At 39.5% G+C, this 27,061-nt stretch overlaps 1 long non-coding RNA gene across 11 annotated transcripts in view; it reads right to left on the bottom strand.

Annotated features, from left to right (window-relative positions):
- The window catches only part of LOC140630593 (uncharacterized), an 88,633-nt gene that overhangs the window by 11,290 nt on the left and 50,282 nt on the right, over positions 1 to 27,061 (bottom strand). For 10 of the 11 annotated variants that reach the window (XR_012028322.1, XR_012028320.1, XR_012028314.1 and 7 more), the window contains 5 exons: positions 21,440 to 21,536; positions 19,621 to 19,676; positions 16,973 to 17,179; positions 13,602 to 13,691; positions 13,223 to 13,435 (listed from right to left, as the gene is read on the bottom strand). This is a non-coding gene — a long non-coding RNA (uncharacterized lncRNA). The remainder of the gene's footprint in view (positions 1 to 13,222; positions 13,436 to 13,601; positions 13,692 to 16,972; positions 17,180 to 19,620; positions 19,677 to 21,439; positions 21,537 to 27,061) is intronic. The other variant, XR_012028317.1, reaches the window with a different exon arrangement.

Genomic DNA, 27,061 nt, shown 5'->3' on the forward strand with positions numbered 1-27,061 from the left:
TCCCCCCTTCTGGTAGAGTGAGGGACACACCCTTACAAATGGAGATTTCTCTTATAAATGTAAATGTCTCCCACAGAAAGACACCTTCTTGGTTTTCACAGCTTCTCTTGTGTCTGCAGTTTCTGAAAAGTAACTAGCTTAAAATCATCAATATGCCACAGAGGCATTATTTTAGGGTGGCAAAATTTGCTACCCCTTCCCCAGCAATGTGGACAATGGCTCAGATCAAGGGACTCCTAACCTTAATGCTGATGCTTGAGACAGATACTGTTCTTGTCCAGTCAGCATAGTTTCCTTGCTTCTTCTAATACCAGAAGTCCTCCCCCTGGCATAGAACCCCTTCACGTGGCTAGGATGGATGGCCTCTCATCATGAAGTGAGATGGCTATGCAGTTCTGTGTAGAGTGAAACGTACCGTAACCATGAGTTTTAGTCTAGCAGTGAACATATGACCCAAGTCAGGACAGTCTGAGTCCTTCCTAGTGCTTTCATGCCAGAACTATTAAGAAATTCTCCAATTAAAATTGCAAAGGAGATATTTGTGGTTGAGGGGCCACAGCAGCCATTTTGCACAACATAGGAGAATTTTCTGATTTCCAAGCTTAATCCAAGTGTTTACAAGTGGTAAATTCTAAGCTTCAGTGGCAAAAGGAAGTGGCCCAGAGCTGAGTCTGAGAGTTGAATTGTTCTACCTGAGAAAATGGGAAGAATTTGTTTTTGTTTTTCTTAATTAATGCCTGTTAAACTAAACTTTCTTTAAAAGGATGCCACCTAACAGCATACCCTGGGGGTGATGTGGAGAATGGAAGAGCAGAAGGGACATGGGAGTAGGAGGTAGGACAGAGGGGCATGAGTGAAAAAACAGAGCAAGAAAAAACCCAGGAATGGGACCTCCTTTTTGAATTTGGAGACTGACTAGGGGCCTAAAGAAAACTGAATTTGAAAATGAAATTAAACCAAAAATGTCAGCATAGTGCAAGATGGGAAGCTCATTCACAGATGAAGCCAGCTCATGAGGAAATAAGAATAGAAGCTTTTGGGGGAATTCTCAGAAACCCTAGGGATTTTCCACAAATTGTGAGAAAGGGGATTCAGGGCAGTTTCTAGAGTAGGGGGCATTATCATCTTGTGAAATTTACTGGAACAGGTCAAGCTTTCATGGAAAGAACCCTGGCTGCAGGGTGAGAAGGACCAGCTCCAGCACCAATTTACTCCTATGTCAAGTTGTCTAAACTTTCTGACTCAGTTTCCTTCACTATAAAAGGATGGCTTTGGATCAGAATATCCAAAATGCTCCACAATGCATTATTACAAAGAAGCCATAGGATGCTTGTATGAAACAGAAAATAAAGTGAAGTCCGTGGAGGTATACATTTCACAGGGGCCAGTTCTGTGGCTTTCTTCCAATTAATCTGGAAAGATGCAGGAATAAGACTTTTCTGAACATTCAAGATGTCTAATAGAGCAGGAACCCTATGGGGCTGGATAACAGCTCCAAGTCAATAGGGCCTGTTTAATTACATTTGCTCTGTGCCAGGCACAGAGAAATATGACCTATGTATATTATATTGACAGCACAACTCTAGGGCAGGAGCTGGTAGCATTCCTTCCCCGGGAAACTGAGGCACAGTGATTAATCGACCTTCCGAGTTCACACCTGCTGAAAGGCAACTGATGGTCAGAGTCCAGAGGCTGTTTCATTAATGCCTGCATCTTCTTATCACATGTTTATGGACAGTTGAACTGGCAATGCCAGTTTCCCATTCATGTCCATGCTCTATCTTCGAGGTGAGCCTCCAAACATCCCTGTGTGTGGGGGTAGCACCAGGATTACTTCCCTATTCCATGTTTGAAGAAACTGAAGGATCTTCCCAGAGTGCATGGAAGATCCAGGACCCAAAGCCAGACTTGCTGATAACAAAGCAGTCTCCTGTTGGGGAGGGTCCAATGTCACAAAATCACATGATGTGTTTCCAGCATCCTGAGACTCATATTCTGAGCCCCTAACCGGGGGAGTTGAGAGTGACCAATGTGCCCTGAGGGTGTGAGCAAATCACATTATTTGCATGAGGAAAACTCTCACCTGCTCACTCACTTCTGCTTCAGAATAATCTCGTGACAGGTAACTAACAGCCTCTGCCATAATCTTTTGCCAGCTTTCCAGATGGCACTTGAGTCCTTGGGACCAGATCAACGCATTGGGAGCTGATGTGCGAACACGGCCTGCAGGAGTGTGTAAGGGAGACTCTGATGCTCATGGGGCTTGGCGGTGCCCCAGTCCCAGTTGTCCACACACAACCTCACCCTTGGATTGGTGGCCAATCCTGGCCAATCCTTCTGATTGCCCTGTCTCCACAGTGTCTGCCTGCCAGTGGAAATGCATGCCTTTCTACCGAGTTCCAACCAGAGATTTGTACTGATGTCGAAGTAGCTATTGTAATGCCACCAAATGACCACCCGGCGCTGCACCAAGTCCTCACTGTCTCTCATTGACTCATTCACAGCTGCCCAACTTTCAGTAGTGGTTCTCAATTCCAGTTTGCATGAATGCAGCCTAGAAGATGTCAACAGTGGAGGAGTTAGCTCCCTCACAGTCATTGGGGTTTTCAGAAGGAACTTCTGCACCTAAGGAACCACTTGAAAACCTGCTGGGGCCACAGCACATTATGATTTGGTTTGCATTTTCCTGATGACTAACAAGGTTGCAGAGAAATGGAAGCCCTTTTGCACTGTTGGCAGGAATACAAATTGGTGCAGCCACTAACAGAAAATAATATGGCAAATCCTCAAAAAATGACAAATAGAGCCACCATGTGATCCAACAATCCCCCTATCTGGAAGAATTTAAATCAGGATCTCAGATACTCATTGTCCCATATTCACTACAGCACTATTTGCAATAACCCAAATGTAGAAACAATGAAAATATCCCTTGACAAATGAGTGGATTAAAAAACCACACACACACACACACACACACACACACTTCAAAAAGAAAGGGAATCCTGCCATATGCAACAACACAGATAAACCTGGAGGACATTATGCTAAGTGAAATAAGCCAGACACAAAAGGACAAATACTGCACGATTCCACTAATATAAGATGTCTAAGGTAGATCAAATATTTTAAAAATGGAAGCAAAAATAGAATGGTGGTTACCAGAGAATGGAGAGAAAGAAAAATGAGGAGCTGCTAGTCCACACGTATAAAATTTCATTTATACAAGATGAATAAGTTCTAGAGATCAGCTATACCACACTGAGCCGGGAGAGAACAGTACGAGATTGTACACTTGACAATCTATTAAAAGGGTAAATATCATGTGAAGTGTATCTTAGCACAATACAATCTTAAAAAGAAAAAAGAAAGGAAACCTGCTGGGGCTAAAGACAAAGTATGCTTTTTTCTCAGACTTTCTATACGTCTCCTAAACGGAAACCACCTGCCTTGTCCCCGAGCCAGTCTAAGCACACAGGCCATTTAAACTTAGAACTTAGAACATTTTCATTTTTGCCTCGGATGAAAAAGTAAAATTTTTCCCCAGCCAAAGAAAGCCCTGAGTCAGCAGAACTAATTGGTTTATTAGGCATCATGTACATTTTAAGAAACAGGGCTAAGATCCAGACTTACCTTGATGAGAATTTAGAGTTTCAAGGAAATTACTACAAATATATCCAAGTGGGGTGAGGTAAGGGGTAGAATCTAAACCCAAAGAAGCAAAAAGCAGACTGGTGTTAGATCCTTCTCTATTTCTAAAATTCCAGAAAAGAGTGAGAAAAACTGTAGAGATACATAAATGGCTTAACCACTCCACGAAAACACAAACACAGAAGAAAAGAGGGGGAGAAGGTCTCGGTACATTAGAAAACAGGGTTTGGATTGGTTACCATAAGGCTGAAGACAACACAAAGTGTTCATACACATTGTGGAATTTGTTTCTCGAGTGGGTAAGGGTTTTGCAAGTCTGAAACCATGTGTATGTGACAGTTGAACAAACAAATAAGCAAGTATTGATGCGGGGAGTCAGGTTTCTCTCAGTCAGAGAAAACATCAATAAACAAAGAGAAGAAGCGAGGATGAAGCCTCTGGTGCTGGGTAAGAGCCCGAGCTGCTAGGACAACCTCATGATTATTATTATCATGATTGTGTTATTTAATATGTAAACAAGTAAGTTCAGAAGTATAAACAGGTTGGTATATATGGGTTAGAATATACGTGTGTATTATCTTGTTCTCTATGCTGAGCGCTTCCTAGAAGTGACATCCCAGTGGCAACAAGTCCACTTAGCACTCAGATCTTGACTTCTGTCTTGGTCTGTTCAGGTTGTTAGAGCAGAATGCTATAGACTGAGTAGTTTATAAGCAACAGAAATTTACTTTTCATAGTTCTTTTTTTAAAGGTTTTATTTATTTATTTGAGAGAGCGAGCAAGCACAAAAGCTGGTAGAAGGGTAGAGGCAGAAACATACTCATTGCTGAGCAGGAAGCCTGATATGGGGCTTGATCCCAGGACCCAGGATCATGACCAGAATCAAAGGCAGATACTTAACTGACTGAGTCACCCAGACACCCCTATTTCTCATGATCTGGAGGCTGGTAAGCCCAAGATTGAGGTGCCAGCAGATTCAGGGTCCAGTGAGAACCCACCCTGGTTCCCGGCTGGCCATCCTTTTATTGTGTCCTCACATGGCAGGAGGGACAGGGGGCGGACTCCCCAGGGTGTCTTGCATAAGGGTTCTTCCCTCATGACCTCATCATTTCCCAAAGATTTCACACCCAAATGTCACCACACAGGGCATTTGCATTTAACATATGAATTTGCAGGGGACCCAAATATTCAGCATACAGCAGTATCTAAGTACTATTCTCCAATGAAAGGGACCAAGGCTCTCTACAGTAGTGGCTGATTCTAAGGCTGAGCAGGGAAAACACAAGATGAGGGTCTTGTAGTGCCAGAAAAAAACCCCAATGAAAAGCTTAAAAAAAGATACGGGCATATCTAAAAGATAGAAGAGTTACCCAAAGAGACCCCAGTGGTCAAGCTGCAAAAAGGTGAGCAACCTAATATATGATAATAGTATTTAGCTTTGGATCATAATCTAAGAATACAATAAATATCCACAAGTCCACACTGATATAAACACTTGATTGAATAAATAGGTGAAGAGGATTAAGAGTATACTTATCTATTTTCTTAAAGATTTTATGTATTGGGGATCCCTGGGTGGCTCAGTGGTTTGGCACCTGCCTTTGGCCCAGGGCGTGATCCTGGAGTCCCGGGATCGAGTCTCACATCAGGCTTCCTGAAGGGAACCTGCTTCTCCCTCAGCCTATGTCTCTCTGTGTGTCTCTAATGAATAAATATATAAAATCTTTTAATTTATTTATTCATGAGCGACAGAGAGAGGCGAGACACAGGAAGAGGGAAAAGCAGGCTCCATGCAGGGAGCCCAACGTGGGACTCGATCCCAGGACTCCAGGATCACAATCTGAGCCACAATCTGACACTCAACCACTGAGCTGCCCAGATGCCGCAAGAGTACACTTATCTTGATGAGCACTGAATAGTATATGGAAGTGTCAAATCACTAGATTGTCACCTGAAACTAATATAACATGTAGGTGAACTACACTGGAATTAAAATTAAAAAAGAATCATTAGTCAGTCAATCAATCAATCAATCAATCAGTAATTGGAGAAAGAACAAATATTCCTTACAAAAAAATTTCAATGAATAAATGTAGAAGGAATGAGGGAATGAAAACACCACTATTGGAGCACCATGGTAATAATTATTGCAGGCAAGACCACTGATGGATGCTAAAGCCAGTGGATGAAACATAGAAGGTGTATTTTTCTTATGATTTACTTATTTACTTGAGAGAGAGAGAGAGAGAGAGCAGGGGGAGGGAGTGGGGAGTACAGAGAGAGAGAGAATCTAAAGCAGGCTCTCTGCTGAGCTTAATCTCATGATCCTGAGATCCCGAGACCACAACCTGAGCCAAAATCAAGAGTCGGTCATTGCACCATCCAGGGGCCTCAAACACAAAAGGTATTTTAAATAGGATATTTGCACAGCCTCAAAGTTCTGCCCATTGTATTTAATTAACTGTGGTGGTTTTAACATGTGTCCTCTAATTTTGGTATTCCTCCCTCCAGGAAGAATTCATCCCCACCTTACCCCCTTGAATTTGAGCCAGATTTAGTGATGGGTTCTAATGACTGGCATAGAAAGGGAAAGCAATAATTTTGGAGTGGAGAAACCCAGCAGACACCGTCATAAGTGAGTGAAGTAATATCACCAGTTCTAAATCATGGTACCTTATGCTTCCTGATAGTATGTGATGAGGAGCCACTTCCTCTGTAACAGATTTTCTCCCCAAATCTGTAACTCTAGTCTAATCAGGAGAAGACAGGAGACAAATCTAAATTGAGGACATTCTACTAAAAATACCTGGACAGTACTTTTCTGATGTTGACATGAAAAACATGAGAAGATTAAGAGACTGTTAGGTGGGAGGAGACCAAGGAGACATTATAACTGAATGCAATGTGATATTCTGAATTGAAACCAGAAACAGGAAAAGAACATCAGTGTAAAAACTAGTAAAGTCCCAGTGAACTGTTAATTTAGTTAACAGGATTATGCCATGGCTGTATAGGATGTTAAGAATAGCAGAAGTCGACTGGAGGAGAATATCTAGGAGCTTTCTGTAACCTTTGGGAAATCTTCTGGTAATCTGAAATTCTTTCAAAACCAATTTTTTTTTAAAGCATACTTAAATTAATTTAAAGGCCACTTGGGTGGCTCAATCAATTCAGAGTCCAACTCTTGGTTTAGGCTTAGGTCATGATCTCAGGATCATGGGATCAAACCCTAAGTCGGGCTCTGCACTTAGCGGGGAGGCTTCTTGAGGTTTTCTCTCTCCCTGTGCCCCTCCCCTCCCCTCACTCACACACTCTCTCTTTCTCTTAAATAAATAAATCTTTAAAAAAAGGAAAAAAATTAATTTAAAAAGCCCAGCGGTGTAAGAAACACATCCAAAACAAAGTATCACAGGATATATGTGTGTGTGTGTGTGTGTGTGTGTGTGTGTGATGGATAAGAATGTATTAGGGCAAGTTTAAGCAAAAAAGAAAACAAGGAAACAACATTACCATTCAACAAGATAAAATGAAGGGTAAAATGTATTAGAGGGGAAATAACTCATTTCAGTTTGATAATAATTATCTACCTCAATAAAGATATAATTGCACGAAACTTGATCTATCAAATGAAATGACCTTACAATATATGAAGGAAAAATCTTCTAAGTGTAGACAACATTAACAGAAATACGAATGTTGATGATTTTAACACACCACATTCGGTCAAGTAGACATAACATGCGTAATTGGATAATAAAAGAAGTAAGGTTGATTTACTAGATATGTCAAACTTTTTAACCAACAGAGAATACATATTCTTTACAAAGCTCCAGGGAGAATTTAGAGAATTGATCATAATCTACAGTACAAAAAATCTTCAGTGATTTCCAGAAGGAAAAGAATGTGTGGCTATCTTATGTGGTCACAATGCAATAAAACTAGAAATTGATAAAATTTATAACAACTATAGAAACAAAATCCTAAATACTTAGAAATGGGGAAAAAAGACCCTAACATTGTCCTATAAATAGTTGCAAAGAGGATAATACAAATTTTAATTGCAGAATATTTGATGAAAACAAAACTGAGAACATTATGCGTAAAAACCTCAGAATGCAGTCCAAACTGTAGTCAGATGCAAATTATAGATTAAGTGCTTTTACTTCAAAAAAGAATAAGAAAAACTAACTGAAATTATGAATTCCATGAGATGGAAAATGGACCATGAAACTACAAAATGCAGGAGAAAAAAAACAAACTAACGCATCTAAAATCAGAAAAGCAATTAGAAAGAAGTAAATCATAGAATCAATCATTGAAGGGCTGGCTTTTTAAGAAAAATGAAATTGATAAACTTTTGCTTATTCTAATCAAAAGCAAAAAGGAGGGGGGAAGTGAGAAATAATATTACTAGTAAGAAAAGGGAAGGAACCACAGGAAAAAAATAAAGAGAAAATTTTAAATATTCAAAGCTGTTGGCATGGAAACAGACATATAGATGAATGTAACAGAGCAGAGAATGCAGAAAGAAATCCAGGCACATACGGTCAATTAATTTACAACTAAGAAGCCAAGAAGATACAGTTGCTTCCCATCCCAACCATCACCCGGTTATGCCAGACTCATAAAATAAATTGGGAAGCATTCCCTCCTCCTATCATTTTCAGAGTTCATGTAAAATTGGTAGTAGTTTTTCCTTAAATGTTTGACACAATTGAAGCTCCTTGGGTAGGGCTGGGGGGCGGGATGGTATTTCATTATGAATGAAATATCTTTAAAAGAGTAGAAACTATTCGGATTTTCTATTTCTTCCTGAGTCAGTTTTGGTAAATTGTGTTTTTAAAAGCATGTGCTAATTTCATTTGAGTAATTATTTTATTAACATACAGTTGTGAGTAAAGTCCCCCATAATCTTTTTAAAAAGTCTATAGGATCTGTGATGATATCACCTCCGTCATTTCTGGTTTTAATTTGTGTCTTTTTTTTTCTTGATTAGCATTCCTAGGCATTGTATCAATTTTATTTAGTCTTTTTAAAGATCCAAGCATGAATTCTATTATTGTCTATTATTTTTCCTATTTGGTTGATTTTTTTCTTTATTATGCTATCATTCCTATTTAAGTTGTAATTTATTCTCCTTTACATAATTTCTTTTTTTAAAAAAGATTTTATTTATTTATTCATGAGAGACACAGAGATAGAGGCAAAGACACAGGCAGAGGGAGGAGCCCAGGATCAGGCCCTGAGCTGAAGGCAGAGGCTCAACCACTGAGCCAACCAAGCGTCCTTACTTTTCGTAATTTCTTAAGATGGAACTTGATTTGTGGTTTTAGACCACACCTCTCTTCTAATATAAGCATTTAAATCTATAAATTTCACTTGAAACATTGCTTTAGTTGCATTTGGCAAACTTTGATATGTCATATTTAGAATACAATTTGCATATTATTTTTCACCATCCTTCAATTTAACCTATCTGTGCCTTAAAACAAAAATGCATCTCTTATGCATCAAAATTGAATTTTGCAATTTAAAGAGAGTACTAATTTCTACCTATTAACTGAACTGCTTAGACATTTACATTTAATGTAGGTAATGATATGATTGAGTATAATTTGAATGTTATGAATTTTTTGTCTGTTCGTTCCATCTTTTTTTCTTCTTTCTTTTATCCTGTCTTATTTGGGATCAATTGCATATTTTTAATATTTTATCTTTATTATTCAGCTATACCTTTGTTTTCCTGTTGGTTAGCATTATTTTTAGTTGTCCCAAGGGCTCTAAAGTTCTTTTTTTAATTTATCACAACGGACTTAAAATTAATATACCACTTCACATACAGTATAAGAACCTTACCATAGTGTAATTACATTTTTCCTCTCCTTTGTGCTACCAGCGTATATTTTACTTCTACGTAATTATAGTCAGTTGTCTTTTATTTTCCCACATATTTAGTATTTCTGGTGCTCTTTTTACCTTCCTGTAGATGTAATTTAGCATCTGGTATCATTTCCCTTCAGCCCAAAGAGCATAATTTAGTAGATCTTGTCATTCGGGTCTTCTTGTAACAAATTCCCTTCGTTGGTTATTTTATCTGAAACATCTTTATTACACCCTCATTTGGAAGGCTACTTTCACTGCATATAGAATTCTGAGGTTTTCATTCAGTGCTTTAAAAATGTTCCATTGTCTTCTTACCTTAATAAATAATTCCCTGTAATGAGCAGTGAGTTATTATATATTATATATATATTATATATTATATATATATATATCATTGGTTACTTATCATTTGTCCCTGGGTGTAGTTCTTTTATAGACCATGAACACAGTTTCAGTAGGAAGCCAGTAACTTCTTACCTGTTTGGTCTCACCTGGTGGAGATTCCCCTCCTTGCAACCCCTCTGTCTGCCTTTGCTTCTAGCATGACCTGCCATGCTACTCTCAGTGTAAGTGGGTAACATCTCTCTATTCCCTGTGAGTTCTGGTCATCACATAGAATTTTCTCTAGTATACTCATTTGGTCATTTGCATTGGGAACTGAGCCCAGTAGAGAGTCCTGACTGTGTGTGTGTGTGTGTGTGTAATATATCTATATCTAGATAGATAGATAGATTGATATGTCAAAAGTTCTAAAGTGTATAATATACTTTGGGCCATAGTAAGTGGATTATTTTGGATTTTGTAGATATATAATAATATATTTACTCACCATAGATACACATGACATTTACTGACATAGTAATATGCTCAGTATGTAATATTATTACCCCAATAAACAGGACACTTAAATACTACACAATAGTTATTCTAAAAATAGATAAAGTCCATAGATAAAATCATAATATGAAAGGTAAAATATAATATATATATATTACTCTTCATATAATATTCCACTATAAAATACATGGTGGAATTATCTTCATATATTTTAACTATTAATGTTGTTGTGAATTCTATGCTTCCTAATATTAATATTGTGATACTTGGCTTCTTTCTGCTTGCATTTATCTGGTATGTTTACATATCCTTCAAATGTAACTTTTCTAGGTGCCTTTGTTTTCATTGTGTACTGATTCACAGAATAGTTAACCTCTCTTTTTATGCTACAAGTTCCAAGGTCTTTGTTTTTTAATGTTTAGCCAGGTTCCAATTTACATATATTGTCTCCTTGCCATCTTGCTTTATTCTTTCCTCTATAGGCTTGTACATTGGTTTTCTTTTCCTGTCTTTTGTTATATGAGCTCTATATGTTTCTTTATTTTCTCTAGGGAATTTTAAGATCTAAATCCTACTTTTAATTCAATTACAATTTCATTTTATTAAAAAAAATTGCATCCATTAACTCTTTAATTATCAACCTTAAACTGGAAATAGTATCTACTAGTTCTCTTCAGTTCAGAAAGTTATAAAATTCCTTCCTTTTTTCCATTCCCTATTTTATGCGTAATATGAGATTTTGGAAGCTGCTTATTATGTTTTTTTCTCATTTTAAAGCCTTCTAATCTTTCAAAATCACTTATGGCAATTCCATAGTGCTTTGCAACTATATTTTAAATTTATTAAGTCTTAATTATATATGTAAACAATTTCAGGTTTCACTTCTAGCCTTTTATTCTACTTCTTCATTACTGAGTTTGAGTTTTTAGAAATTGCTACAGTTTCTTATTACATTTGAGTTCAGCTTTGGGTAACATTTTTCTGGATAGGTATGTGGGTTGCATGCTCTGAGTATTTGCATATCTGGGAGCTTTTCCCATTATCTTCACACATGAATAGCATTTTGTCTAGGAATCTGGGGGTTAGTAAATTTTCCTCTCAAAACTCTTTATGGATTTCTCCAATGACTTCAAGCATTTAGTATCTCAGAAGAGAAGTCTCAGCCCTTCCTGATCCTCGTTTGGTCTGAAAAGAATTTACTAGGTAGGTCTCTTCATCCAATGAGCTCCCCATAATGAGCTCGTGGGCTTTGCAATATAATTTTAATTGTAAAAGTTTAAACTACATTTTAACTTGGTCCTCGTAACTTATCATGAAAATAAAGACTGATCTGTTTAGAGCATTCTTTCCCAAAGGACAGAATAGGATTGTGAATAGGAAATCATGGTATAGTTTAGGAAAACAAGTTTTCTGCCCTAGAGCTTGGTTATAAACAAGAGAGTTAAGGAGAAAGAGGAGGGTAGTCCTGAACAGAAAACAAAGAAACAAGGTGGAGATGATGACTACTGACAGTTGACCCACATTCATTCAGTTTCATGGGCTTAGTTTCAATTAAAGTGAAGAAAATAAGATCACAGTAAAATTTCATATTTGTTTCCTATAGAAAGAGATCTACAAATGTTTCTGGAAACACAATATGTGTGTTTCACCGCTTTGTGAAAATCGCCCCTCATATTACCATTACATCTTTGGACATTATCTATTTTTAGAATAACAGTTGTGTAGTATTTAAGTGTCCTGTTTATTGGTGAAATAAGTGTCCTGTATCAGAGAAATAATAATAATAATTTATTGGAGAAAAAATATAATAAGATTATTATAAAATAATTCTCCAATAGTAATATTGGAGAAATAAAATATACCTAGCATAATGTTACGCTAGTAAATACCATGTGTATTTATGGTAAGTAAATATAACATATTATTATATATCTGCAGAACCTAAAATAATCCACTTACTATGGCCCAAAGTATATTATACACTGTAGAAATTTTGAAATAAATGTTGATGTAAATGATGCTCTTTTGTACACTCAGCCAGAGTATCCCTCAACACACGCACCAGAGAAGGGGGAAAACCCAGGAAGAGGTGAAGAAATCATCTTTCTATGTACCATGACTTTCTTACAACTTCCAGAGTTCCACTGAGTCTAATTCCTGCTGGAATAGTTCCTCTGGGCTGACACTGGTTTCAGAAAGACATACGGTGGCACCAGTTCTTGATAAACTGGCATGTTTGTGTGCTCACTGTCTCCAAGCTCTCCCCACGTTCTGCAGGGAGCAGATGACGTGGAGGGGGAGAGAAGTGTCACAGTGTCTGCCCAGCTGGTCTGGATTATCCAACCTCTGAGGTGTATCCGCCGGCTGCCCAGTATCCCATTATAAATCACCTCGTTGTTGAACATCAGGCCCGACTGGGGGCTGATTCATTGGCTGAATGCTGCTACCTGGCTCCCGGAGAAGCCTGTGTCTCTGTCCTGTAATAGTCATCACGCTTTAAGCAACCTTCACATTTTTGAACAGTTACATACTGTCCTTTGCTGAGGAAAGAGGAAGTCTGGAGTCCATTTCCGGCAGCTAGCAGGGAGCTGTTCTCCTCTCCTTGACATTAGCAAGGTTTGTCAGCTTGTTAATCTTTAAGGGGATTTGGGGTTGAATTTGGGGGTGGGGGGTGGGGTTTGGGGTGGATGATATAGTCAGAGCTCTTCAAGATGGTTTGAGGGAGTAAAATAGATGCCCATGTTTTTTATGGCTACGATTCCCGCTTGGCCTTGGGTTTCAAGTCCCAAGTTTATGTGAAAGGAAAACCACAAACTATTGGATGTGTAAGCACTATAATAATAGTCTCTACCTTTTTTCCTGGTGACTTCCAAGTCTGTTTCCATAATTCTGAGGTAGCAGGAGCAATCAATAACTATAATATAAATTACATGTGGATTGAGCATTCAAGCATTACAGAGTCTGCGTCTCCAGAAAGCCAACGTTAACCGACGAGGTTGGCCTGGACACACTTTCCTCCCTGTTCCATTATTTTTCTTCCTGATGCCCAAGAGCCAATTGAGATCTGGTGAGAAAAGCAGAATTAGGGAGTAACTAGACTCACCCCCTTTCCCGGAATTGCTTTATTCTGATAAACTCCCGTCGCGTGAGCTAAGACCACATTAGCCATGAGATAAAACAGAGGACGGGAAATCTCTCCCACAGAGACCAACTGTAGCAGTCATACTTACTAATTATTCTCTGACAAATACATATTTGCTTTAGACAAAATGCTCGAGATGTGCTCCATCTGGCAAGCATCACATGAGGCTTCTGTGCAGCTAGAACAATAATACCATTGTTTTAATATCAGATGGTAGAGATGGAGTCAGAATGACATCTGCCCCTATAGACACTGTGTTCTGGCTCCCCACCTTGGGGCAAAGAGAGAAATCTAAGAAGTGTCCTCTATAGATTTTTCTGGAGAAATGCTATGCTCTTTCCATGAGAGTGATATTAAAACTGTCCTTCAGGGATGCCTGGGTGGCTCAGTCGGTTAAGTGTCTGCCTTCGGCTCAGGTCATGATCTCAGGGTCCTGATATCGAGTCCCTTTCAGGGTCATGGGACTGAACCGCCCATCAGGCTCCCTGCTCAGTGGGGAGTCCTGTTCCCTCACCTTCTCCCTCTGCCTCTTCCCCTGCTTGTGCTCTCTCTCTCTCTCAAAATAAATAAAATCTTTTTAAAAATATATAAACAGTCCTTCATGAACCACGAACATTGCAAAAGTGCTTAAGATCCCCATGGGAGCATGAAGCAGAAGAGGAAAGATCTCTAACTTGCATTTAGAGCTGCCCTACTCTTATTTCTTTAAATATTGGCTTCCTACATAAGAGCTATAGAGTAAAGGAACAGTTTTACTGCTTTTAAGAAGAAGGGGCGAGGAGGGCTTGAAAATCATATCTATGACATGATGCTTTTGCTTTACAGATTTTCTTGCGTCCCATTGTGGGTAGCGGTAGCCAGCAACAACCCATAGCATGGGATGGATTTGGAGCATAGCCTCTGTGACTCTGTTTTGAGAAATTTCTACAATATTTTTTAAAAGATTTTATTTATTTATTCATGAGAGACACAGGAGAGGCAGAGGCACAGGCAGAGGGAGAAGGACCCCGATCTGAGCCAAAGGCAGATGCTTAACCACTGAACCACCCGAGTGTCTCCCCCTACAAGATTTGACATACCGCAGAGAGAAATGCCAGTGCTCCTGACTATGGACATTACCAACCCTTAATGAGTCCACTTTACATAGATAATCAATGCCTTGTACCAGAGGATTTAGCATCGTTTTGTGCTCCTGAAGAATCACAGTTGGTCAGAAACACTTAACAAAAATAACACACACCCTTTTTAAAAGCAGTTTTTCTTTCTTTTTTTTTTTTTTCATGAAGCTCAAAAATCCTGACCAATTTTCTTTCAACATGTATTCTTTTAGTCTGCCTTTGGTGAACTTTTAACAAGAGGCAAGGAGGCACAGTAGAATAATACACAGGATGTTTGCCATTAAAACTGGGTTTGGGCCCTAATTCTGCTACTGTCTACCTATTTTGGGGATAAATTAGCTAGCCTCTTTACATTCAAATGTCCTCATTTGTAAAATAGAAATACCTGAGTGGCCTCATTCCTAAGAATGTTAAATAGAAAAAACACAGAACTGATCACAGCAGAGATCTACAAGTGAGGTCTCCACTCATTTTTCTTCATTTTTTAAAAATTTGTAGTTTCATGTTAGGAACTGCTAGCAGAATGGCCTTGTAGCTATGTGAGGTATTCAGAAGGCAATTGATTATCATTTTAATATCCAAAAGCATTGGGTGGTCTGGGATGATGAAAGTTTGCAGGCTCCTGTCAAGTTCAAAGGTGTGCAGTAGACAGAAAATACACCAACATGATGTAAGATCCAAAGCAATAGAAAATCTGAGGAGGTAATCAACCTGAGTTCAACTTGCAGGTGTCCAAAAGTAGACAAAAGAATTAAGAGACTCACGAGACATGAATCAAGAGGTCTTGGCACTCCCTGAAAACTTCTTTTGAGTTACAGAGTCATTGATGTGAAATAATTATCGATACGGTTGAAGGCACCACGTCAAAGGTGCCGCCAAGAATCCAGTCAGCATCCTGGCTGAAATTTTTTGCAACCCCCAAATATGCTGAGAAAGTAACCCTACATTATCCGTGGGTTAATATAACAGTGTTCTTACTTGGCAGAAACAGCTGTCCTGAATGCACACAACACTGGACCTCCCACCTATCAGAAATGTCTTGTTCAATTTCTCATTAGTTACAACAAAGGGTAAAAATCTTCCTTAGTGGTATGCACCTTACAAGCTCCCCCCAAGAGTTAGAACCCAGCACTCAAATGTGCAAGTAAAAGAATGCACTGGTTTTAATATTTGGTGTTAAGAACTTGTGATGTTTAAGAAAGTTTGGCCCTGGAGCACCTGGGTAGCTCAGTGGTTGAGCATCTGCCTTCAGCTCAGGTCGTGATCCCGGGGTCCTGGGAGTGAGTCCCGCATTGGGCTCCCCTCAGGGAGCCTGTTTCTCCCTCTGCCTGTGTCCCTGCCTCTCTCTCTCTGTGTCTCTCATGAATAAATAAATAAATAAATAAATAAATAAATAAATAAATAAAATCTTTTAAAAAAAGAAATAATAGAGTGGCAGTCTGGTAACCTCAAATTAAAATGTGAATTACATATTTAACTTAAGACTCGTGATTTTAACTTTCAACCTTTCTAAGTGTATATGCTTGGTTGGAATATCTAAGAGAACTCAAAGCTCATTGTATTTATCTTTGCTTATTAGATGTCTGAGGGATGGTTTAAGTTGCACAAAGTAGTGAAGGAAGTCAAATATATCATATTCAAATAGGCAATCTAAAATGTTCACAGGAATTAAATGATTTAAATTTATAACTGGGACCAAGCATTAATCAAAAGAGCCTTAAGAGTGAATGGTAAAACTGCTAAGAGAGTAAAAAGAATAATACCATTTACAAGCAGAATTTAAAAATACCAGGATGAACTAGGGTTTTAACTTTTTGACTATAATGGATTGAATGCTAATTTTAGAAAGTGAATCTACTTCTGAAGAGTCCCTTCTGTGCACACAAGCTACTTCTCAAGTTAATTCTAAGCCCTCCACAAAAAAAAAATAAAAAAAAAAAAAGCAAAGCAAAGAAAACCCTGAAATTAATAACAGTAACTCAAGAACATTATTTTCGCAACTGAATGAGCTGGACTCAATGAATTGTAGCTTGAAATCTTTTTTTTTTTTTTTTTTTTTTTTTACCATATTCTGTTAAACTTGTTCTGTGGAAAAATTCTCTACCTACTCCTAACTTGCATCTCACATGGGTTCCACAGCTTTTTTTGTCTCTATCATACAATAGAGAACCCAACCCTGTCTTAATAAACATCTAACTCCAGTCCAGAGCAATTTAAAAACCCCTAGGCTGCTTCTTCACAGACTCCTGACTCCATGGCTCCTCCCATTCCTTAGCAGCTCCTCTTGGGTCCTGCAATGTCAGAACGAGGACGGGATGAAGGGAGGGCAGAAAGGACTCACATGGCACCTTGACAACATGTCTTGGTAGATTCCACAAACTGATTCTTTTGATGTGGCCTTATGTGTGACTCTTCTGCAGATCCTCTTCTGGGGTCTTCCAGCTGTGGTTTCTATGATTCCAGTAGGGTTAGACAGACTGGGATTCATGTAATCCAACTCTGTGTTGGAGTTCCTCCCCCATTCCAGACATCTTCTTGGATGGGAACCCTTTGAAAGATGACACTAGGGTGGCTCCCTTTCATTACATCCATATCTCATCCCAAGGAAAACCCATTTTTTTTGCCACCAGTGGAAATGCAAACCACCCCCCTCCCCAAGCGTGACTTCATCTCCCTTTTCTGTCAGCTACGTTTTCTTGGGCCTGTGTCACACACTAGACTCTTTGTCTCTAATGTCAGAGAACATATATCTGAGTCTTCAAGGATTTTTACTTGCCTTGGGGAGCAGGGGAGACACCCTCCTCCTCCCCAAGTTGATGAAGGAGGAAAGCAAGGAGGCTAATTGCCACCACTTCCACCATTCTCTCCAAAGCAATTTCCTCTGTGTCAACTTTTCTCCCACCCTCAGATTGGGTGACGAGCTAATGCTGGCAGCACCAAATCCGCAATCTGTTGGTGGTCCTTGCACTTTGATTTAGGACTGAGGATCTGTGGGATTTGTTACGCTTTTCTTAGCTTTGGGGATTCAAATTTAGGAGTCTCATGGCAATATTCTATCATTCAATTACTTTGAACAAACATGCTGTGCTGATAATTTATAGTGAGAAGCTATTTTCACAGCCTATGAGTTTAGAGTCACTAAGTAATTCTTTCTCAGGTTGAGAAACCTATGCCTCTACAGGTTCACTGGCATATTCTCTGAGATGTAATGTGTCATGTCTTCTTTAAAAATATAAGAAACAGGATTTTAAAAAAGATTTTATTTATTTATTCTTGAGAGAGAGGCAGAGACACAGGCAGAGGGAGAAGCAGGCTCCCTGTGGGGAGCCCCATCGGGACTCGATCCCAGGACTCCGGGGTCATGCCCTGAGCCTAAGACAAATGCTCAACCACTGACTGAGCCACCCAGGTGCCCCAAGAAACAGGATCACCACAGGCTGCACATGAACACTTTCATGAGAGATTTAGAGAATGTAAATAAGCAGGCAAACAATGGTATAAAACTTGATAGTATAGCCCTGAGATGGCCACTGTTTTCATTTTGATTCATACTTGTGGAAAATGTTTCTCACAAGCCTGGATGCTTTTCTTTTTTCTGGTTCTTTTGTAATCTACTATATAAATGTAATTATTATTTTACCAGTTATTTATTTTGTTATTGTATGTGTCTTGTTGATATTTACAAAGTAAGGCTATGCACATAATGAAATCTAATGATGCAGATAGTTCTATTCTAAAAAGCATAAAGTCTCCCACTGCGATCTTTCTCAACTCAAATCCTACTTGCTAGATGTGAGCACTTTTATCAGTTTCTGTTTTTGATATTTCTGATGGATCTTTCTGTCTTTAAATCAGAGTTTCTCATTTCTGACTTCACATTAAAAATTACTCAAGAAGATGAGGGGTGGGCACCTGGGTGGCTCAGTTAGTTAAGCATCCAAGTTTTGATTTTGGCTCAGGTCATGATTTCAGGGGCATGAGATCAAGCCCTACTTTGGGCTCTGTGCTCAGCAGGGAGTCTGCTGGAGATTATCTCTCTCCCTCTTTCTCTGCCCTTTCCCCAGCCTGCACACAATCCCTCTCTCAAAAAAAAAAAAAAAAAATTACTCAGGAATCCTCTAAATTTCTCCATACTGACCTTTCCCTAACTTTAATTGGTCTGGACTCCTGGGGGTGGGACTCATGCAATGGTATTAATTTTAATGTCTAGAAGGTAATTTTGCTGCATCTTGAAAGTTAAGAGTTAAGCTATATAATACACTTATACAATAATTGCTTGATCTACCCATTTTATAAACCATTCCTTAATTTTATTTTATGAGAACTGGAGATTTAGTTTGCTTGTACATCTCTCATATTTCCCCTTCCCCATGTTTCTCACTTTGGGTAGTTCATAATTATGAATGTTTTTTTCCATTGGTTGTATTTATAATTTGGAACAAATGCTGATACCTCTATGTCTGGTTCATCAATTTTGTTTTATTTTATATTTTCTTTTAAAGGTCCTTAAATTTATTTTTAGAGAGAGAGGGCTGCTGAGGGAAAGGGAGAGAGAAACTCAGGCAGTTTCATGCTGAGCATGGAGCCTGACGTGAGGCTCGATCTCATGACCTTGAGATCACAACCTGAGCCAAAACCAAGAGCCAGGTGTCCAGCTGATTGCACCACTCAGGCACCCCTGGTTCATCAATTTTAGACATTGTTTCCTTATTGCCTATTACATAAGATGAGACTATTACCCTCCTTATTCTCTCTTCCACCTTTCCTCCATCCTACCTACCGACTTCCATTAACTGTTTATATGTTTGTATATAGTGAGATTGATAGCATTAACATTCTACTCTAGAATGTTATATGTATATATATTATTTATTATATCATTATTATATACTTATATATAACATATACTATATTATTGTCATAAATTTTATACTTCTTAACAGTGACAACATACAATAATGTTAATAAGAGTCTTGCTCAATCACTTACTGGCTTTGTGATCTTGGTCAAGTCACTTAACTTCTTTTTGCCTTTGTTCTTCATCTCTAAAAGGAGGGAAGTAATACCTATCTTCAGGGTTGCTGTGAAGATTATAACACTGGCTCACAGCACACAGCAAAGACTCATTATATGTTAGTTATTCTTTACTGCTTAGCCTGGTCATGAGTAAGTATCACGTTTCTTCCTTTACTGTTTCAACATGATTGTCTCTGGACCGCTTAAAGTAGAGTACTTTTTGAATCGAGGTTAGATGAATTTTCTTCTCTTATGCTCTAACAACAGCTTTTTAAAAATGTTCTTTTCAATTTTTGTTTTCTATTCTGACCTTAGATTTCTCTCATTGTTTTCCCCCCACCTTGCCTTGTGTGCCTTTCTTTTTTCTTGCTTTAGTATGTGTAGTGTGCCCCACTCTATCTTCAAAATATTTCAGCCTTTCCATTATGTGGTCTACTCCTGCATGGAATCTGCTTTCTTCTTGGGGACACTCATCCACCCCCTGACCTCTTGCTACAATCTAGACCAGATGCTCTCTAGGCTTCATGGATACCACTGGGGTCTATCAACGTTTCCTGCATTCCACCATTTCCTCCCTTTGATCTCTCTCTATTTTTGCTGGTGTAAATCCTCAAATAATTTCCTCAGAATGGTACATGAAAGGCGAATTTTCTTAATCTTTGCATACTTGGAAACCTTATTATTTGCCATCAGGCATTTACAATGAAACTCTTAGCAGTAATTTTTTTTTTCTAATTGACAAGCTCATTCTAAAACCCCTACGGAAGCAAGAAAGACCTACAATAACCCAAACAATTTGGAAAAAAAAAAAACCACGCTTGGAAAGCTAATTCTACCCAACTTTTAAAGTCATAGTATTCTAGGATGTTTGATATTGATAGAAAGATAAATAGCTGAAGGCTTCTGGTATCTTCCAAATCTCAACTACCTTAAAGTCTGGTCACTTTTTTCCATGTAGGGCTCACAAAGCAGACCTGACCAACTCATACTTGGATATGATCATTCAGAAAAATGCATGCCTGGTCATACATATGTTCTAGATCTCAGCAACCCCATCAATAGTATGGGCCCAACTTCCACAGAGGAATCTTCTTGCAACTAGGATGCTGTCAACATCTGGCAATACTATTGGACACTTTGGACTCTGTAGATGTCTATTCATGACCACTGAGGCTACTTTAGTTCATACAACCATCTTCCTACATAGATTTGGATGCCAGCCTCCCACTGACATCCCTGCTCACAGTCCTGAACCTTCCCATCCATTCTATACACTTCAGTCACAGTGCTTTGTCTGAAATGCTGATCTAGTAAATTACACGGCCCCATGCCACCCTCCCTGCCAGCACACACACAAACAGACCCTAGATTCCTTAACATGGCTCAATAGGACCTGTATGAGACTGCTCCCCTCTTCTCTTTCCCTTAGTCTAGTTTCTCCAAATGTACCAGACTCTCTCTCACATACCAATTTAGGCACAAGCTTTCCTGGCACCTAGAATGTTCTTTCTTTCTGCTTCTCTCCTCATCATATTACAAGTCTCAGCTGAGATGGCACTTACCCTCGCAAGTCAACCTTGACCCCCTCACAGTCAGATTAAATGTTTCTTCATGTCTTTAAGAAGCACTGTCCTTCTGTTTGCCACACTAGACCATACGCTCTTTGGGGGTAGGTTCCATGGCATCTGCACACTAGTATCTGGTCCGTAGCGGACAATCAGTAAACACTCATCAAAATATTAAAAGAAGAGGAAAGTGTACAAAGGAATAGTTCTCTTAAATCAACACTTACCCTCTTTCTTGAGCTGCTGTTGGGGAGTAGCTGGCACCATTTTAAAGCATAAAGTTCCAATGCTGTTGGGCTGGTTTATATTACTCTTTCATGAGGGCTAAAAAAAGAAACCAGGCTGTTGGCTGAATTTTCTAAATATGCTATTAGCAGTGATCTCTTTTTAATGATTGCCACCTCCTTGCCATTTGGAACACAGAGTGGGGAAGTCTCATATCTACAACCTCACCGCCTTAGCGAGAACTGCTTGCTGCCCAAACCTCCGGCAAAGAGAATGTACTGTTGCTTCAGAGGAAGGCGGCTTTTTGCCCCAGGAGAGCCAAAGGCCTGCAGATTGCAATGTGCCTGCACAAATCTCTGTGTGATTATGTTGGCTGTTTGTGTTAGGAGAAGATGGTAAAACCATGAGGCTTCTCAATGCATTTGTAACTGATATTCACAGTGGAGGAAGGATTTGAGAGTCCAATAGCGAATTGGCCCTTTTCGGAAAATTTTATAGGGACTCTCCTTAACCCACATTTGCGATCCTGCTGAATGGGCTTTTTAGATTTTCCTTGTGAACATGTGTAAAATCAACAGCCAAAGAAAATGCATTTTGGAGATGGCTACATACCAGAATAAATACAGTTTGATTTTATTCAAAGATAATGAGATTTTTTTTTTTTCCCCAAGTTAGGTAGGCAATGACTCTGATTTCTTGTATCAAACATACCAGACGTTATGAACATAAGTGAGTTCAGGAATCTTGAATGTAGGTCCCTGGAGAAGCTGTGCATTTATGAAAACCACGCTTCCCCTGCTCACATCCTTTCTGGAACCCCTTATGGGCATGGCCCCTGAGCCTATGACACATTCCTTTGAAAAGAGTCAAAAATCTCTCAGAGCTTTAATGGTGAATAGGATGCATGATTAAAAGGTATACTTCCTTTACAGACAGGAAAAGGGGGAGAGAGTTGGTGTGAGACATACTGCAGTGCCATGGGATGATTTAGCACATGGCCATGTCTTCACATCCCTGTGGAAGTTCAAGGTTGGTTCTTAAGCTAGAAATTGGCTTAATGCAAAGTAGGTCTGACAGTTTCAAGTGGCTGACTGATGCTCATTCAGCATCAGTCAAGACTCCCTGTGTCATAGCAAACTTCAAATTTTATCCTTTAAAAAAAATTGAAAGCAAGGAATACCATTAAATCCTTATAAATATTTGACTTTTCATTAACGATAATCTCAGAGAAGGTCATAGCCACCAAAACCCACCACTCCCTTTATATCCAGAGCAAAAAAAGGAGCCAAAAATCGTACACCTGGGTAAATTCATGATGATGAGAGTGTGGGTGGTGGTCACCTGCCTACATATCTGTGCATAGAATATCCCATAAAGGGAACCTTGGGCTCCCCCACTTCTGACAAAGTGAGGCACGCACAAAATGTATATGTCTACCAAGGGGCAGCATTTTCTGAGTCCTTACCTCTGCTCCAAGCATCCTTCCAAGCACTTCCCATTGAGCATCTCATCTAACCCCTACTACCCCATCTTATTATTAATATAAGATGTCTCTGTTGTACAAAGATGCAGAGAAGTTACATTACTTTTCCAAAGCCACAGAGCCACCCTCAGGCAGATGCCAGAGTCGAGGATGCTGCTTAGGAATGTGGATGCTCTCTTTTAAAGGAAAGAACTGGATGCCCGAGACTTTTTCTCCCTCACCATTTCCTTTGTGGGGTTGGAAATAGTTATCTGTATTTTGTAACCAGGTCACTGGAGGTGAGCAAATGTGAATAAGTGGTCAAATACAAGCCATGGCAAAACATTACCAGACTTTGATCATCAATTGGGCATAGACTATGAAGACAGGGAGGAATCAAATACGGTTCTTAGCATGCATGGTTTCATTGAAACAGGAGTTAAAAAGACGGTATGAAAGAAAAAAAAGAGAGAGATTTGTCTGTTTTAAACATTTGGGGCTGGCAGAAGGATGGAATATCTGAGTAAGAAGGAACTGTCGGAAACTGGAACTCCTACTTTGGAGAGAGGAGTGATGTGTCACCTCTAAGCAAACTGTAGACTAGATTGGGACAAGGCCCCATCAGAAAACAGGAGGAGGGAAAAGAGTTTGGGGAGCCACTGAAGGGCTGCTTCCGGGAGGCTCCCTGGTCTTCACCAATCAAATTATAGGTTTCCTTGTTCATGGGTCAGGAGAAGGGACCACAGCAGTGACTGAAAAAATAGAAACTTTGTGATGATTCTCAAAAAAATAAAAAAGATAAGTGATAAATATGTTATAGAAAGGAGTACAAATAGATGACCCAGATGAGCAAACACGTAGACGTGAACGTAGGTCAGGTGTTTTGATGAGTCAAGTAATAGTACCGAGGAAAGAATCTTTTTTTCATCAAGCCAAAACCACATCTGTAATACTAAACAATTTTTCTTTGAAACTTACTCAAAAACAGCACCTTATGGTACATCATCTTATTCTTCCAGGTGTATGTACCGCTTAATTGAGCATCTTTGGTCATATAATGCAGCTAATTTTAGTATTTTAGATCCATCGTTTCTCATCATCTGAATTGGACATAACCTGTGGTCAAGATTTGCTGAGTCTTATTCCTTCCATACAATTATTGCACGGTGGTGAATTGATAGGAGAAGCACACTTGTTCATTCAAACAACCTTTGTTTACTAGGTACCTTTTTTGGACTTGGTGCAAAGATAAATGAGTCATCAATAAAATGCTATTACAGCCAGTTACAAAAGACCACATATGGCATGATTCTACTTATATGAAATGTCCAGACTTGGCATATCTATAAAGGCAGAAAGCAGACATGTGATTGCCTAGGGCTTGGGGAGGGATGATGTGGAGTTTGGTGGGGTGATAGCCAAAGGGTATGGGAGCTCTTTTTAGGGGTGATAAAAATATCCCACGATTGATTACGGTGAGAGTTGCACAACTGTGCATATAATAAAACCCACTGAATTGCACACTTTAATGGATGAACTATATGGTGTGCCAATTATATCTCAAAAAGTACTATTACGTAGTTTGTTCTCTCTGGAGGAAAACATTGTATTCAAATAAGGTGGAAAATACAGCGTTAAAGTTTTGTACAGAGAACTTAGGATGCAAAGCGGACAGAGGAAGGGAATTATTTTAAGTTTCAAGAAAGCTGAACAACCGTGTGTTAGTTGATTGATTGACTAACTGATGACTAGTTGCGCCTACAGCGTTCGGCACCATATTGCTTTTAGCCTCAATAGCTCTTGGCTTTCTCAGAGCTGGATATTAATTCATGAAATCAGGGCCTGATCATCAGGGAGAGAATCATACCCCCTAGCTGCCTGGAGTTCCCAAAAACATTTGCTTTGCATTCAGACCAAACCCAGAAGAACAGGAAATCGATCTCTGACATATGGGCATTTGGTCCAGTGGCCAGACCTTTCTTTCCTTCGAAGATTAATGAAGCACAAAGATGCCAGCCCTTTCCTTTCAACTCGCCACAATAATCGGCTCTCAGCAGCCTGCCAGTTTAATATTGCTTCACTTCAATGCTCAGGAAAAGTCCCAACTGGAAAAGGCCAGGAAAACTTGGTCCAAGAGTTTTTATGAAGAGTGGCTTAACAATCCCTCTAGAACATTCCATAAGCAATATTACAAGCTTTCCTTTCTTTTTATATCTAGGAATGGGGGAAAGAACAGGGGGAAGGGCATTGTAATCATGAGTCAAATTTCAAAGTCCATAAGTTGAACCTCTGTGAGGCCCTGGATATTTTCTAAATTAATTGACCATCAAATTCTTACCCTCTACATCTGCGTTACATTACAGATCATAAAACTATTTGGGGTTTTTTGCTACTTAAAGGAAAGACTGTGTGGGCATAATGCTTTGAGAGGGCCTGTTCCTTTTCAAAAATTATTTCGAATTCATAAAGAGAAACAAGATTATCTTTTGTGTTTACGCCTCGCTCTTCCCCTCTAAGAAGCTCAAAGGACTTTGCATAGTCTTGTCGGTCTTGATAAGGGAAAATGGAGACAGACTTACTTCTATGTTAGCAGCTGACTCAGGGAGAACTTGGATTTCCTGCTAAGCTTGTCAGTGTTCTCCAACTGTTTTGTTTGATAAATTTTGTAAGAGAGTGCATTCCTTTAAGCTCTTTATTAACCTATTCTTTTAGTCCTTCAAGAAATATTTAGTGAAAATCGTGCCAGATACTGCACAGGGCTGGGGATACCAAGAAAAGAAGAAAGGCCTGTGCTCCCAGAAGGTTTCCAGGCTGGTGTGAGGGGCAAGCAATATAGAAGTAAATAAGTAAATGGTAGGACAAATAAATCTAGTTCTGTGATAGGAGATAAAACAGGAAATCAGTTGACCTATTTCACCTAAAGTAAGTCCCAAAACCCCCTGGAGGAGGTGGTGATTGAGCTGAAATAGAAAAGGAGAGCAGAATCCAGCCACACAGGGAAAGAATCAGGGAGATGTGCAGCAGGCATGGGGGAACAGCAAGTGCAAAGGCCCCGTGTCAGGGAAGAATGCATGTTTTAGGAACATAACAGACTGACATGGCCAGAGAAAGCTAGGGAGGGGAAGATTGACAAGAGAGAAATGTGAATAGCTGCTTGTACGTGGTGGGCACTGTGCTATAAACTGAAAAGAATATTGGCTAACTATATTTGCTGACTCTTACAGAGTGTGGTTACATAGTGGGCACGTAGGCTAAGCCATCCGCATGTTTTATCTCACTCCAAATGTATGAGAGAAGCATCATTATCATCATCCACACTTTATAAGTGAGAAATGAGAGTAAAATCTAGAGTCTACTGCCTAACACACACAGCCAACAACATAGAAGGTCAGAGAAGAGTCATTTGAACCCAAGCATTTTGGTGCCAGAGCGCAGCCACATACACAGTCTATTCTGCTGCCCCTGGTTATTGTATGGCACCCGAGGAGCAAGGGAGCTGGAGAGTAAACAGGCAATAGGAATACAAAGTCTTGGCTCAAGGAAATCAGAGGATGCTCACAGCAATCTGGACAAGGCTGAGGGATCAGCCACGGCTTGCATGGGGAATAACCAGGTGAAGAGGGTGAGGCAGAGCCAATGTTCCAAGACAGGGACCAGAGACTCTCCAAGCACAGGAGTAGCTCAGAGGACCCAAGCAATTGTGCATGACTGAAACACAGGCCAGGAAGTGGCTGGGACTTGTTGAGAGATGATTATGGACCCAAAGGGGGGCTCAGAGCCATAAAAATCTAACTATGTTTGCTGACTTCTACCATGACCCACATCACCAAAAGTATTGAGGCTCTCCTCGGTGTTAAAAGCAAAAACAACATCTCTTTATGTTTGGAGGCAGATCAAGGGAAACGAGTGAAGAGAAAGTGCAGAATGATGTGATCATGAGTCTGCATGAGCACTCTAGGATATCGTACCTCTGTCCACACAAAAGACCATGCATTATCCAAGTCTTGCTCATGTCTGAGAAGCTACCTGTCTACCCTCCTGAGTCACAAGGGAGTTATTCCAAGGGCATATAACTCTACAAAACAAGTGCCCCTGTGCAGAGTTGTCTTTGAATTTGCCTTCTTGAGCTCAGGAATCTACAATTTAAGTTTGGGGGGAAAAA

This window comes from Canis lupus, chromosome 3, assembly GCF_048164855.1.
Source record: "Canis lupus baileyi chromosome 3, mCanLup2.hap1, whole genome shotgun sequence".
Lineage (NCBI taxonomy): Eukaryota > Metazoa > Chordata > Mammalia > Carnivora > Canidae > Canis > Canis lupus.